Below are 16404 nucleotides of genomic sequence, written 5' to 3' on the forward strand. Positions count from 1 at the left end.
GTCAGGAAGGAATTTTCCTCCAGGGCAGATTGGCTGACGCTCTGGAGGTTTTTTGCCTTCTCCTGCAGCATGAGGCATGGGTCACTTGCTGGTGGATTCTCTGCTTGAGGTCTTCAAACCACAATTTGAAGACTTCAATAACTCGGACATAGATTAGGGGTTTGTTATAGAAGTGGATGGGTAGGGTTCTGTGGCCTGCTTTGTGCAGGAGGTCAGACTAGATGATCATATTGGTCCCTTCTGACCTATGAGTCTATGAGTCTATGAAAACTTGCAATAGCAAATGGCCAGCACACATCATATGCACAACTATGAGTTTTAATCACAAAAAGAAGAAAGATTTTTTACTTTGCCAAAATATTAGCTATTTTTGATATGCGTTTTGCTTTTCTTTGGTTCCTGTTTCATTGCAAGTAAAAAAACAAACGGCTGATCATAGAATGTGATATACAAAGCTCTGTTCTAATTATTTTTCTACTGTTAAACACCATACTACCAACATGTAGCTAGTAGCACAATAATGGGAGAGTCCTAGGGTATAAAACTCCTCTGGAACCTAAGATCTCTCTTAAGAGATCAAATCCTGCAGTTCTTATTCAGACAAATCTCTTCCTGATTTTTGTTGGTCTTCAGTCTGCATTAGGTCTGCCTAAAACTGCATGATTTGGCCCAAGGACTCTCTCTCATCTGTTGTTTTCAACTGCAGCAACTGTGTCATGTAGATAGAGTTCAGCCAAATTCTCATGCTGTTTATCAGTCACCTCCAGTCATGTGTCCCCTCCTCTTGATCCAGACTTTCAAAAACACATTTGTTCTAGGCAGACTGACAACCGCCAGATCTGGAGACCTATTTCCCTGTGAAAGTTGAATTTCAGAGATTGTCCACTACTGGTATTCTTCCAGAAAGGAAAGTCATTATACATGTTTCCAAAGATACCCTTCTGAAGCCAAAAACGTAAGATTGTGGAGCAGTGACTGTGAGTACAAGGGATTATATTTTTGGAATATTGTTCCTGAGCATGATGTGCCCAGACATATAGAAAGTGGCTACTTGAAGCACTTGCTTCATACTGTTTGTACTTTGTAATATAGTGGACCCTGTTGTAAGAGACATCGCTATTAATGCTATGTTTGTTATGGAGGGATAAAGGTACTCTGAAGAGGAGTCCATCATGATTAGAGCTGTGAAAATACATTTTCACTTAAAAAAAATGTTTCAGGTCAAATCTAAAACTAAGTTGTTGGCAAGCCAAAGAGTCCCCAAAATTAAAGGTTTCACTTTGATTTTAAAGAGCGTGGAATTTTTTAAAGATAGAACTGGAGGTAGTTTCTAAACAAGAAATCCTTGCAAACAGAAAAGTCAAAATGTTTCATTTCAACTTTTTAGATGGTTTTTGTTGTATGGCTTTCCACATGAACAATTTAATGAAACTCACATGAGTCGTAAAATGTTTCATTATCACCAAACCTGTATTTTTTGCCAAAAAGTTTTGAACAAAAAAATTTTCCCAGCTCTGCTCATGACACAATGAAGGGACAGAATTAAGGTTGACTTGGCATGATTTGTGGGAAGCATTATCTTAACTGTGCATTTCCTGGTTTTCTTAAATTTCTGTCTTATTGTTTCTCTTAAAGCTAAAGTATTTTTTATAAAATATATGGCAGCACCATAACTCATCATTCCCTGATTTTCAAGTCTCACTTTCCAGAAGCTTTTGGGAGCAGAAGGCACTGCTATGAGCAACCTTAATTCCACCTGTTTTTATAAGTGACTTTCTTTCTTTAACTTGTGTCTATACCAAAGTCTCTTTCTACAAATCAGAAAATTGTTCAAAGCTAATAGCCATCATTCAGTCTCTAAAGCAGCCAGAGTCAGATCAGCAGACCCACTGATTTCAAAAATATCATTCTACTACAATGTCAGTGCTAGAAAAAGAAAAAGGCCATTGGGCAATGGAAATCTACTACTGCTCACTGAACTGAAAAGAAATCAGCACTCTATAGTGTATATAATATCCATAGACAGCGTATACTGAAACAAAAGCAATCTCTAATCACAATTTAATCTATACAAGGTACTATATATTAGCTCTGATGGTTGCAAATAAAACCTGTAGCACAGTATAAAACAAAGCCGTGCTGTCTTCCTGAATTTTTAGGCAGCGAAGCTGGTGCTAGACACCTTGTCTACAGATGAAGACAAGTCAAAACTTTTAGCCACTTTTCATCTATATGCTTTCCTGTTTGCCATATCCTCTTCTTACATATACATCTGATATTATATCAATGACCATCTCTTGGCCAGAACTGGTACCTACACAGCAATCTGAGGAGGATACACCTCTTCAAGACTAATGACTTTTACTCTTTCCTTGAAGTTTACTGCAACATGTTAATAAGAATTACAGCAAATGAAAAATGATGGTATTTAGTATTACTAAAGTAATGACTTAGAGGCCAGTTTTGAAAGAAAGCACTTCTGTGTCAACAGTATACAAAGATGAAACTTAAAAGTGTGTCACTCATATTCTGTGCTTAGACATCTTGTGCAGAGAGAACTGGTAAAAGGAAACATAATGGCTGGATAACGAAGTGACAAAGATGTGTCCCCACACTCCTGTCCATTGCTGAATGACTGTTATGCCAAAAATGATTATTTGTTTACATTCACATGCCTCCTTTTTAACCAGCTAAATGGATCTTCCTCCAAAATGAGCATTGTTTCTTGAATTTGCTGTAGGCTTGGACCTATGAGCTCTGCCAGGCTTGTGCAATATTTCTACTGAATAAAGGGGGAAAGAAGTAGGAATCAAAAGGACACTTTCTTCTAAGGTTTGATTTGTGAATTTTTTGTTGAAATCTTTAGTTTCAATTGGGCAAATTCTGTATCTGTTGGAGTAAGACGCCCATAGATTTCACCAGGACCAAGAATTGGTTGAACCTCAATAATCTAGGAAGCAAAATTTTGGATGTTTCATCCAGCTCTGAATGGATGTAAATTTTCATCACAATATTCAGGATCTTTCAGAACCTACTTGATATTAATTCTTGTATTCTTCAATGAAAATTTACTCATTATCTAAGCATTTTGTCTTTGCCTTCTCCTTAACATTTCACTGCACAGTTCTCAGACTCGTATGACTGATAAGACACAAGTAGCTCACTGCCTAATAAAAGTTAGTGCTGCAGAAACACTGGGAGGAACTGAAAGCTTTAACAGATAACTGAAAAGAACACGTGAAAGCACAGCATGTAGCCAACACAAGGCCATTTTTAGAATGTATAGATACAGCACACCAGGAAATTATAGACTAATTATTACAGTTTTGCATTGGTTGTGGGAAAAGTCTTGGAAATGGTTTTAAAAGATCAAATGGAGGAATGGTCGGAAAACCACAACTTGAATTAAGGATAGACAACATAGTTGCAGGAAGGGAAGGTCATGCCTCACTTACTTGTTAGAATTATTTGAGCATGCTACTGCCAGTACAAACATGGGGAATGCTGTGAACATTGTATACTTGGATTTTCAGAAAACACTTGACAAAATTCCACATCAGAGATTACGGTCTACTGTGCAAAGCCATGGCTTAATTCAGAAACGGTGAAGAGGGCCTCATAGAAGTGAGGCGCTGTCTAATGGACAGGAAACAAGACAAGCTCCATTAACCTTGGGAGAAATTTCTACCATTAAGAATCTTTCTAATAATCCTAGATGAGCTTTGCAAGATGAAATGGATATGCGCTTTCATTTGGAGAGAACTCTAAGGAATTAATTACAATTCATTCCGATTCCACAGAAAGATTTCCATTGTGACTTATATCAATTAAGTACCTGTGCTAATTGATCAAAGCAGTTCATTTTAACAAAAATACAACTCAACTCAAGATTAAAGAAACTCACTCTCTGAAACCCCACCAAAAATGAGATAAAAATATTCTTGCAACATAGTTTCAAGAAGACAGCTCTTCTAAGAAAGGTAAGAAAAGTGGTGTCCACCTCTTTTCTCATTCAGCTAGAATAGATACAGTACCATATAATAGGTAAGGTATTAGAATCTTTACAAAGATTACTTCACAGACATGTGGTCTAGTGGTTAACAATGCTCTTCTACCTAGTGGAGGAAGATATCCTGTTACAGTATCATTTTCTGACATGTGGACTTGTATTTACTATTTCCTCAGGGAATGTTTATCATAAATCATGAACGCATTTAATTTCAGTACCATGATTTGAAACATGAGTATGCTATACTTCATTTTGTACTTTTGATCTAAATCTTAGGCTGTGATGACACTTGCCACCAGTAGCACGAACTTTTTGCCCCCATCAGAGTAACAACAGACATTCTAAATATACTGCTGTAAGACAAATTGCTGAAGTTGGTACTGAGTAGTGCAGCAGTACTTATGCCATAAAAAACAAAAGCAGTGCCTTCTTTGCAGTGATTTTAATAATGATTTGGGTTGGGTTTGTATTTTACAAAACCAAACCCAAAGCTGAGGTGGTTGTGGATTCAGGTTTCATTTAGTTCAAACCACTGTGGCTTAGGGAAAGGTGAAGCAGTTGCTCAAAAACAGTTCTGAGTTTGGCTTATTTCATTTTATTGGCCATTCCAAATAAAGATGGGCAAAACAGAGTGTGGCTTTGGTTTACCAAACCTCAGTCTGGATTTTGTTTAGAAAAAGCAGAGATTATTGCACATCTGGGTTCCATTTTATCTGAAACAAGCGATTGTTTAAGACAGGGTATCATAATCCTTGGGTGGGCTGCCCTTTCTGAGGACCACAAGTAGACCCTTTCTGGCCCCTGACTCCACTTCACTTTGGGGTGGGCTATAGCAATCCAACCACTCTCTGATTGGGTCTCTGGGTTACACCGCCCCTAATTGCAGGGGCAGTTCTAGCTTTTTTGCCGCCCCAAGCACAACAGGCAGGATGCCTTTGGGGGCTTGCCTGTGGGAGGTCCACTGGTCCTGCGGCTTCAGTGTACCCACTGCCGAATTGCCACCAAATCCACAGGACCAGCGGACCTTCCGCAGGCAAGCCACTGATGGTTGCCTGACTGCCACCCTCGCAAGAACCAGCAGGGCACCCTCCGCGGCTTGCCACCCCAGGCATGCGCTTGGAGTGCTGGTTCCTGGAGCCATTGCTGCCTGGTTTCCAACATCTTTGCTTAGCAAGCCCAATGGCCTTGGCACCCACAAAATTTCTCATTCGGGAGCTTGTGGACAGGAACAATGTGCAGTGACCACAGAAGCAGCTCCCCAAAACAAAGCATGAATTATTTTTCTGAAAGATACACAGAGCCAGAGAAGGGCAGATCCTATTGTTTGAAGGAATGTTCCTTATCCAGGCCATTGTTTAACCTTTCCTGCCTGATTTCTTTTAACTACCCTTTTGATCAAGCTAACCATTCAGTAAGGGTAATATCACAGAGATGTGCCCCTCAGTGTACCTCTGGGATATTACCCTCCCTGAATGGATAACTAAATCACAGTAAGATAAATAATAAGAAGAAAGGTTTAAAATACTGGAACACTTCTAGCTCCCATGCAATTGGTGGTTTTCCACTTCTCTGTTAAAATGATATCATCTCTCCCTTCTAAATCCATGCAGTCTCATTAGGCATGATCTCCACTAGTCTCATTTTCAATACCGTGGAAGAGAATGGATACCTATGGATACCTGTAGCACTCACAGTGGCAGTTTTGAGCCTAATGAAAGAGACAAAAAAAGAGTAATTTTTGGTAGACTCTGACTGAAGCTCTTATGTTCCATTTCACATCTCAAATTCTTAACCTGTTTCAACAGTGGCACTCACAGCTTTGGTCCTCAGTACAATTCTTCTTTCTAGTCTCCCATCTCACAGAAGTGGAAACACAGAAGGCAAAGGACAAGAGGTGATAATTATACTCAAGCTGTTGTTTTTTATAAATCTGCCTGCTAAAATCATGTGCTGTTTTTTTAAATGTGCGTACAGCATTAGGCAGGTTCCTCTGTCTTTCAAAATCATGAGTCACTCAGGGCACAAAGCAGCAGGTATTACAAGGAGATTGTAAAGTTAAAATAGACATGAAATGGATGTTTAAAAGATGGGGTGCAGTTCTTACGTTTGTTAGGATAAAACAGTGGGCACATTTTAAAGTAGGCACATTTAAAAAGTTCATTCCAGTATTAGAGGTATTACTGATTCCTGGCATGTTTCATGTACTTCAATGGGGAATACACTACAGGAACCAGTACTATCTTTAAAGATAGAATGAACTTTTAAGTGTGTCCACAGTATCTCAAACATGTAGTGCAGAAGCTGGGCTTGATAATTTGCTTTCATGCCTAAATTTTGGTTTGTTTGCAGTGTGGGCATGCGTCTGTCATTCAGCTACCAATCTGAAACTCAGACCACTGTAACTGACCAACAGTTACTGTCCCAATGGCCATATATGCAGTAGAAATTGGTCAAAGAGATAGTCTTCATAGCTGGCACCGGATTAGGCACAACTATAATTTGGCCAAGTCACAATTAAAGTTTTGGACTCAGTTGTATTGAAATTTGGACAACTATTTGGGATGTATCTGGTAAAAATGCTCTCTCTTTACACTGACAGTGAGATAGGAACGGGCACTAGAAAATGTGCTATAAGAAACATTCTACACTGGAAGTGGGCTAGAATACAGGACTTAGTAGGTCTTTCCTTCTCTAAATTTTTTGTTTCTGAGAGTATTAAACATAAGGCTTCCAGTAATCTGAAACACAAAACTTACTCACAAGTTGGTTGATAGAAGGTGGGATAGGCATAAAATGAATGAGTTAAGCCATTGCAGAGATTCCTTTCCAGGGAGGAGAATCAAACAGTTGCTTTGGTGCACTGAAGATATTTGCAAGTTTGACAAGGGAGGGGTCCAAAACTTGAAACGCTTTTACACAGTGAAATGAGGAACATTCTACAAATCCTTCTTTAAAATCAATGTTAGCAACTTGAATTGGAAGCATAGGTCAAAAAGAGTTAGCTGTGACATTATAAGCACTTTGTAGTTCCCAGAGGTAGTTTGATGCCTTTGAACTATAAACATGTAGACATGCTCATTAAAGACCAAATCCAGGGAACCAGCATCCCCAGCAACAGATCTGCTCCATGATGGCTGCTTCGACCCAATGACCTGAATCTCTTCTACTTTGAGCTCTGCACATCCATCTGGCCTGTGCCTTGCTCCCATCAGCCCCTTGTACACAGGGAGTGTTCAAAGACCTGGCTCTACACCATGCATTAAGTACATAACCTCGTGTCAAGCTTCCCAAATCTAGTCATCTTTCCTTTGCATAATAGAACTATACCAGTTCCACTGCTGGGGCAAAAAGAAGAAGAGGAGGTAGGGGCTGAATCTGACTCTGAGTCCTGATACTTGCAGTCTTTGCATACCCCGAACTTCCTCTGTAGTCAGTGGGACTGGGCCACACAAGAGACCATGTTGAGACACTAATTCCTTGTAGACAGAACTGTCATATTCAGTCAAGCACATTTGATTTCTATTAGGATTAGCTAATCCTTTCTATAAAAACAGATAATATAGTTAGAATGTTTAGTTGCAACATAATATTTCTCTATTAAAAAAACTGTTTTCCACTAAAATTGCTAACCAGATCCATGTATTATATTAAAAAAAAGGGGGAAAAAAGAATACATGAAACAGGAAGAGACTGTGAACAAGACTATAATCATATGAGGTTCTGGTGACAACAGAAAGACCTTGAACTTTGTTCTCGTAGCTAATTATGATGTCATTAGAACATTCAATGTACAGTATATATAGGTCTTTGTACTTCAGAGTCTATCATTTATTCTATATATTAACTTCTAAAACTACAAACACAATGTAACCTTGTTATTGGAAAAGGCCGCAGTCCCTGGCATGGCATGTATGGATGCCAATCCTGCTGCTTTTTGCATCTGAGACACTCACAGAAAACAACTTGTTTTCACAGCAGTTCCACAAAATCAGTTCAAAAAGGAATGATGTTGATTGAAGGTGCCTTGGGGTTACAGTTCATTTTAGCTAGTACAATACTTCTGGCATATAGAACTTACAGCCTCAAAAAGTCTGGGAAAGATTAATTAATACCAACCACAACACCCAGGTGATAAAAAGAAGTTAGTCCTAATTAGAGTTACATCTGTGCTACAAAGTTTAGATTCATCCCTAGAGTTTGGCGTATTCAGACATGACTTCAAGCCTACTTCTAGTATTGACATACCAATATTGCACACGGAGAAACAGATACAGAGCACTTGATCATGATTCCAATTTCTCTAGTATAAACCAGGAGTAACTCCACTGAAGTCAGTAATAGAATTACAGTGCTGTAAAGCAGTGTAAAATCAGAAGCAAGACCAAATGACTTGCCTAATGTATGTAATGGAGCATCAAGAACGCAAATGTGCTTGACTCCAACTCCCTATATCAAATCACTAGATCTTGTTCCCTCTCCAACACCTCAGTAGTATACCTCCGCTGCAGCTTGCGCAGGTGACTCAAATCTTTGTCCCTACATGTACAAAGAGCAGAATCATATTGGGTCTCATGAAAGAGGATCCTCAGCACTTGGAGAAGGGACAGAATTTATTCCCACCTTTTGGCATGTTTTTCAAAGCAAATGTACAATGCTGAGAGGGAAAAAATAGACTATCCCTTCAAATGCCCAGGTGATATGAGTGTTACAATGCTTATAGTTCTATGTCTCACACTTCCCTCCTTTTCAACACCACATTTCTCCCTCCATGGAAAGCTGTGATTTTTTCTCATTGATTACAATTCATCCAGCAACCTCTGTCCAAAACAATCAGATCATTTGATTAACTGAGGATTTTAGCAACTCCCCGTGGAAGACAAAATTTCACATGCAGTCTAACAATTGCTAGTTTATAAGCTCCTTGAGGCCATATTTACTTATGTCTGCGGAGCACATAACACATTTTGGATGCTATTGAAATAACACTGTTATGCAGGCGATTACATGGTTCAATAGGAATAAATCCATAAAATAAATACAAGCTTTGGGTTATTTAATGTAACTGTGAAAGGCAGCTCTCTTCATGATGGTGTCTTTAAATTGTCAGCTTTGGTATGACAAGTAACGTTTAAAATGAATTTCATGTAGAGCTGGGAAAATATGCTGGCTCAACAGCCCTGGAGAAAGCCTCTTTCCAGAAGAGGCAGTGAGAGATTCCCCATACCTAATAATGTGCTTCAATTTTACTCTGGAAGAACCATCACTATAACCAAGAAGACAGTTCAGTCTCCTGGCCAATTCAGTGACCAATATAATGGTGATGATTATTTGTATTGCACTAGTCCCAAAGAGGCCTTACTCATGATCATGGCCCAATTGCATGATCTTTTACAAACACTTTAATGTTTACAACATGTGAGCTTTACACATTAAAAGTACTGCCCAGGCTCAGAAGAGCTTATAAACAAACACATAATGATGCTGGGAAAGTGGAACACATTTACCTAGCTGCTGAGCCTACCAGAAAGGATTTCAGGGAAAACAAAGATGGTCTTATGTGTAAGGAACAGGACTAGATCTGAGATCTGTGTTGTAGTCCAAGCTCTGGCACAGACTTCTTGTGGGGTGTGTACAGACAGACATCACAAGTGATTATTTCTTCTAATCCTGAGCTAAGAATGTGCAGGTATTTCAGTACCCAGTATTTATATATATGCAATGCCCATCCAGTGTCCTATTGTGGTGCAAATCCCAGAAGCTCTAGAGTCTAAGCCCACTCTCTTTAGACGCATTTGAAAAAGTTGGCATGATCTTCAATGAGAGCAGGATTGGCCCTTAGAATATCCAATGTAATATGTGCAGTCACATTACATCTGGAAAAGTTCTCTCTCTCTCTCTGAGCAGAACTCTGGGAATGATAGCAAGAGATACACCATTGCTGACACTGTAAAGTGAAAGGGCTTTTGCCAAATATCTCCATTTTCTTTTATTCATAGGCATTTCAGTGGCCCTCATCATAGGATCTGAATATTTGTTTTCTAAGTGAGCTTCTCCCCAGGGTCAGTCAAGTACATCCAAGTTTGAAGGTATCAATATTTCCATGGGGGTATCCCAGCATCCCAAATCCTGAGCCACATAGTCAGCATAAAATTTGTTACTGAAATACTGCAAGTATAATGGAACTTCATCCATTTGCAAATTCAGTCTGGCTCTTGTAACTTCTGGGTGTGCTTAGGAAACATTTTTAAAAACTTAAATCGCAGGTTTCCTTGCCCCAAAAACCTCCAATGATCACACTTTAATTTTCTGGTATATTGCTAAAGAAAAATTGCATTTAAAAAGAAAAAAATCATTTCAATAAAAAAGTTACATGTGGCTTTTAGTGGGGAGACAGGGTCTAATAATTGTATTTCAAATATTTCATTTACATTTTTCAGAAGATTTTCTATTACCTTAGGGATTCATTTACACAGCAGAAACACAGATCTAGTGTTCCCGTGGTATTTCAAAACCAAGATGGCGGAAATACCACAGATGGCCAGTTCTCATTTTAAAAGCAAAATCCCTAAATCAAATAGCATTTCAAGGCCTGTGGAATTAAAAGGCAAAGAAAAACAGTAAACACTAATGGAAATACCAGCCATACTTAGCTTTAGATGAATACTATTACTTTTATTAATACATATTGATGTAAAAACATAGCTGCACGTAGAACTCCACAAGAAGAAGAAATCCCTATTCCTGCCCCTTGGAACTTAAAATGGAATGATTTGATCCTGAACTCCCTCAACTTCCATTAACATCAGTAGGAGCTAAGGGCTGATGGCTCTCATAAACTGACTTGCTTGGCACCTGCCAGGATCAGGCCACAAGTCAGAGAAAGAACACAACAAAAAATGACAAAATCTGTGAATGCATGGGGTTCTGTGAAATCTGTGAAGACATCTGTGAATGCATGGGAAGCTAGAAATGCTTTGGAAGGAGGAGACATGTTCCCATAGTGAGTGGATTGATGAGCTGATTAGTTAAATTTGTTTCTTGTTGGTTATTTGGGGGGCTGGATGAAAGGGAGAGTATTTTATGTTTATTTTTATTCAATTAATATTTAGATGATCATTTTAAATTACATTTGGTGGATTTTCTTTGGAATATTTGGAAGAAGAAATATTTTCAGATTAATTCAGGTTCTTGTGCATTCTGAATGTACAGCCCAAGAAATTTTTCCGGAGTTTGCCAACATCAGCCAACCTTAAAAACTATTACCCAGGACAGACAATGGAAAGGGGGGAGGGAGGGGCATAGTTATTGACCTCAGCACAAACAATCTTCAGGCAGCAGCTCCAAAGTTGGAATCTTTAGACTTTCACTGGCACTGCTCACTGGAGTCCTAGACAAACAGTCTGCACACTGGACTCTGTGTACTGAAGAACCCCTTATGAAAATACTGCTTCTAAAATGACCTATATTACATAGTAAGGTTCAGGGAATGTTTTCCTTTAATTTTAACTGTGTGTTGGTGCCACCTACGGGACTATGTTGGTACTAATGTCGGCATAGATTCCCAGCTACACCTGTCTCAATTTTGTTGGCTATTTGAAGAATCAGAAAGAGACCCCTTCCTGGCAGAGGTGCAACTTCAAAATTATTTGAAGGAGGAGCTTTGGGGACACCAGAAGTGAAAATACAAGATTCCTCAAACCTGTCTGAAGTGGATATCAGTGGCATAGTTAAAACTTCAAGGGAATATGTCCCCTCCTAGCCCCCTCCCATCCTTCCAGTGGTTGCTTCTTAGGAATAGGAATAGAAGTAAAGAAAAGTAGGGAAAGTTTCAGAATATTAAAATAATTACTGAAGACTATTTCTCTACTCCAAAAATGAGCAAAATTGGCAGAACTCCAAACTACCCATTGACTGAAAAACCATTTTTTAAAAATAATTAATACCATTAAGTGGTATCACTATCATTCTGACATCTGATAAGTAGCACGGACTTTATATCATACACAGAGTAATATGTGACTACATCTTTGCAACAGCTTTTTGAGAACATCTGATAGTCATAGTGTGACGTCGTGAGTATAATATAATATCTCATTGAAAGGTGACCGGGCCAGAAAGAGTTAATTAACTCACCTCACCGACTGACCTAACCCATGAGTGAACCTTAAGAACTGGTTAGCAAGATATGTAAATGAATAGAGCTTTGAAATGCAAGTCTGCATTGTTAGAGGTAGAAGGGGAGGTGTTTGCTCAGGTCTTGTGATGTAAGCAAACAAGTCTTGTCTATTGCTGTAATTTTAATTCAAAGATTGAAAAAGGAATATTAACATTTAAGATGATACTTGAGTGAAATAGTACCATTGTCTATGTGTCTCTTTGAAGGTTGTGGTAACCTGTATCTGAACTGTTTAATGGATAAATTACTCTGTGCTAATTGCCAGGATGTTTGGGAGAAGGAGTTAAGCCCATTGTTTTCTCAGGCCGAAAGGCTGCTGGAAATGTATAAGAAGCCTGGGACATGATCCTTCTTCATCTCAGATCTGCTTTGGGTTTCAAGAGGGGGAAACCTTAAGCCACAAGGATTGAGATCCCCAGTCATTGACTGGAGCCACCCTGAATATGGACATTGGATTATAACCTATGGACTATTTCTAACAGGACTTTTGGCAACTACAGGCTCACCTCTACTGTGTATCTGAACCTCAAGAATTGAATTCAAATCTGTATGTGTATTGATCTTTTAACCAACACTCACTCTTTTCTTTTTCTAATAAATTTTAGCTTAGTTAATAAGAATTGGCTATAGCACGTATTTTGGGTAAGATCTAAGTTATAATTGGACCTGGGTCTGTGGCTGATCCTTTGGGATTGGAAGAACCTTTTCTTTTATATGATGAGATAAGATTTTCAGAAATCATCATCATATGTTCGACAAGTGTGTCTGGACGGAGGCCTGAGGCTGGGCACTTTAAGGGAACTCCGTGGTTTAAATTTCTAAGTAATTAGTAGGGTACTATAGAAGCTGTTTTGTGCTGGCTTGGTAAATCTAAGTAGTGGAATAACCACCAGCATTTGGGATTTGTCTGCCCTGTTTTGTTTGCAGTTCACCCTGATTGAGTGACCTCAGCTGGCTCCCACGGGCAGCACCGTCACACATAGATATAAGAATTTACCCAGAGAAAATGAGTTAATTTTCCTATTTTAGAGATGAGGATCTGAGGCACAGGGAGATTAAACAATCTGGCTAAAATCATGCAAACTCAGTAAGAGCTGGGTAATCAATCTTGGGTCTCCTAGTCTAGTGCCTCCATCATAAAAACAGTATCATGGAGGAGATTAGCAGCCATGTTGTTATACCTTAAATGCTAGGCCAACGAATTTAAGCAGCACAAATAATGGCAACTCAGAGGTCTCAACTTTTTTTGTTTCCTTGGTATAAGTAACTAGATAACTCAGCAAAAAGGCAACAGGGTACAGAGTCTATCATTCCTTGGTCAATCCAGTCCAGGTTAGAAGTAACTGAAATTGTTACCATGTAAAGGTTGTTTGAGCAATGAAGTCGGCTAGGGACCACAACAGGGATTGGAAGTCTACTCCCAATTTTGAATAGATCCACTATGTCACTTTAGGCAACTCACAATATGTTTGCCTCTGCTCCCTCATCTATAAAAACATGCCATTGATAAAAGCACAATTAAGTGCTTTGAGGTCCTTGGATAAAACAGTTCTGAGAAATGAGTGTATGGTCTTAACATAACTTCTAGTACACAGGTATTCTCATCACAGTTAGCACCTTTGTTGGCAGTGACAAAGCGACCAAGAAGACTGACTGAGCATAGGAAAGGAACTCATGCCTAGAAACTGTCCATCTCAATAAGGGTTGAAGAGAAGGTAGAAGCTTGCATTGCTGATGTACATACCTATATGTGGATAAACATAGAATACCAACCTCTAGTGCTTTTGATCTGGTACTATTTATTAGCCCTAAAGTCACTTTTTTTTTCTTAAGGAATTAGTGCCTCTAAACAAAATAAACTGAAAAGTGGCATAAAAAAAAACACCCACATCATATGCAGACTGGGAAAGCATGAGGATGTGTGAGTTATGGAGATCCAGATGCTTTCATTCACATTGAATTTTGGGTAAACAGTAAATTGAGCTGAGGATTGATTAATTATTTTCAGCTGAAGGAAGTGGAAAATGTTGCAGAAATAAATCGGATAAATGAGGTAGCTGAGATGCAATTTAAAAAAAAAAAATCACACCCCTCCGCAAGCTCCAAGAAAAGCTGGAGAGCCTTAGGTTCCTTACTTTATTTTCCTCTTGCTTTTCAAGTGCAAATATTTTAGCATGAATTTTACTGCCCAGGAAAAAAAATATTATTTCATGAAGATTATATTGGAGATGCATCTCCTTCCTCTAATCGCATGTTATTTCCTTAGAAAAAAGATCCAACTCTTCTTTTCATTCAAAAAGGAGTAAATCCATATACTAGTTACAGCTAAGACAAAACTACACAAGTCACTTCACTAAGCTATCTTCAAATCACCATGGCATGATGAAATACATCCTAGAATACTCAAGGAGCTGACTGATGGGATATCTGAGCCATTAGCAATTAGCTTTGAAAAGTCATGGAAGATGGGAGACATTCTAGAAGACTGGAAAAGGGCAAATATAGTGCTCATCTATAAAAAGGGAAATAAGGACAACCCAGGAAATTACACACTAGTCAGCTTAACTTCTGTACCCGTAAAAATAATGGAGCAAATAATTAAGCAATCAATTTGCAAACACCTAAAAGAGAATAAGGTGATAAATAACAGTCAGCATGGATTTGTCAAGAACAAATCATGTCAAACCAATCTGATAGCTTTCTTTGACAAGGTAACAAGCCTTGTGGATAGGGGGGAAGCGGTAGATGTGGTATATCTTGACTTTGTAAGGCTTTTGATTCTGTCTCGCATGACCTTCTCATAAACAAACTAGGGAAATACAACCTAGAGGGAGCAAAGAGTTCTGTGGCACCTTATAGACTGACAGACGTATTGGAGCATGAGCTTTCGTGGGTGAATACTCACTTCGTCGGATGGATGTAGTGGAAATTTTTTACGTGCATCCGACGAAGTGGGTATGCACCCATGAAAGTTCATGCTCCAATACGTCTGTTAGTCACCACTTTTATTTAAAACTTTTTCTGTGAGTGTAATAACACATTTTAAAAAGTGCTGATTTGTCAGAACCTGAAGAATGAAGGTGTTTATTTTTCCATAGATCAGATACAGCACAGGCAGCAGCAGTGAACACCCCTTCACATTGTTCCACTAATATACCTCATCCCTGGCCTAGAGGGATGAGGATGAGAAGATGAGAAGTTAGATGAGAAGTTAGTTTGGTCTCCATGGTCCATTGTCCCAGACTTCTCTGCTAAAACTGCTATCAAATATTAATTGCATAGAGAAGGATGTTCATGATAGCAGCTGTCCACTTCTAACTGGATCAACAAACCCATTGCACAAAAGTCACCTGACAACTATTAGGTGTTAACATCTTTCAGTTACTGCTGACCAGGGTGGAATTTGAACTGGTAAATTAGACATGAAAGGCCACTGGTAACTAATAGTGCTGGTCAGGCAATGTGTTTTTTTCCCCACAGAAAAACAAATATTGGAGATAGACTGGCTGAGGAACCCAACCTACAGAGAAGAATAAGACCTGAGGCACCTGAACTACAACTCCCATGAGTCATTGCAGCAGCATTTCAAAATGGTTTTTTTTTCTTCGTTTGGCCTGAAAGCAGATACTTGGAAAGTTTTGTTTAATCAAAAACCTACTATTCCTTTGAAAAAAAAGTTTTGATGAAAAATTTTCAGCCAGCTCCAGGAATTAATACACTGTAGACTATTTTTTCCAGTTTTAATTTTCTATTATGTGTATTGTGAATCTACTGTTCTCTCAATGAGTATATGAACACAAAGGTCGCATCTGAACTTCCCTAAGCTCAGAGGCATTTTGATCTAGGCCAGACTTTGTTTAGTAATGAGTGAAATTATGTGCACTTAACAAGAAGAGAACATATCCCTTAGCTTGAATTAATATCTAACGTGCATCCTATTTACTAGGGTTAATATGAAACTAGACAAAACTATTTCAAAATATAACTATGCAAATGATTCATTCAGACTGATCTGTGGGAGGTTAGAATGAAATTCCTCTGCTCACAGTGAGCTCAGCTCACCAGGAGGAGAAAAAAAAAATCACTGTTTAAGGGAGGGCCCCACAGCTTTATACCTGCAGTTCAGTTTCTGCAATCCATCATTTACATTACCTTGGGAAATGGAGGATTAGGAAAATCTTGTGGCAAATTTACAATGAACTGTGAATGCTTCCTGTCC

The 16404-nt window shown here is 38.8% G+C and overlaps 1 long non-coding RNA gene across 1 annotated transcript; it reads left to right on the forward strand.

The window, feature by feature from the left end:
* Positions 1–805: 805 nt before the first annotated feature.
* On the forward strand, positions 806–15916 carry LOC116826160 (uncharacterized). The gene is made up of 2 exons (XR_004374030.2): positions 806–977; positions 15666–15916. It is a non-coding gene; the product is annotated as an uncharacterized LOC116826160 (long non-coding RNA).
* Positions 15917–16404: the final 488 nt, after the last annotated feature.

This window comes from Chelonoidis abingdonii, chromosome 4 (assembly GCF_003597395.2).
Source record: "Chelonoidis abingdonii isolate Lonesome George chromosome 4, CheloAbing_2.0, whole genome shotgun sequence".
NCBI classification, from domain to species: Eukaryota; Metazoa; Chordata; order Testudines; family Testudinidae; genus Chelonoidis; species Chelonoidis abingdonii.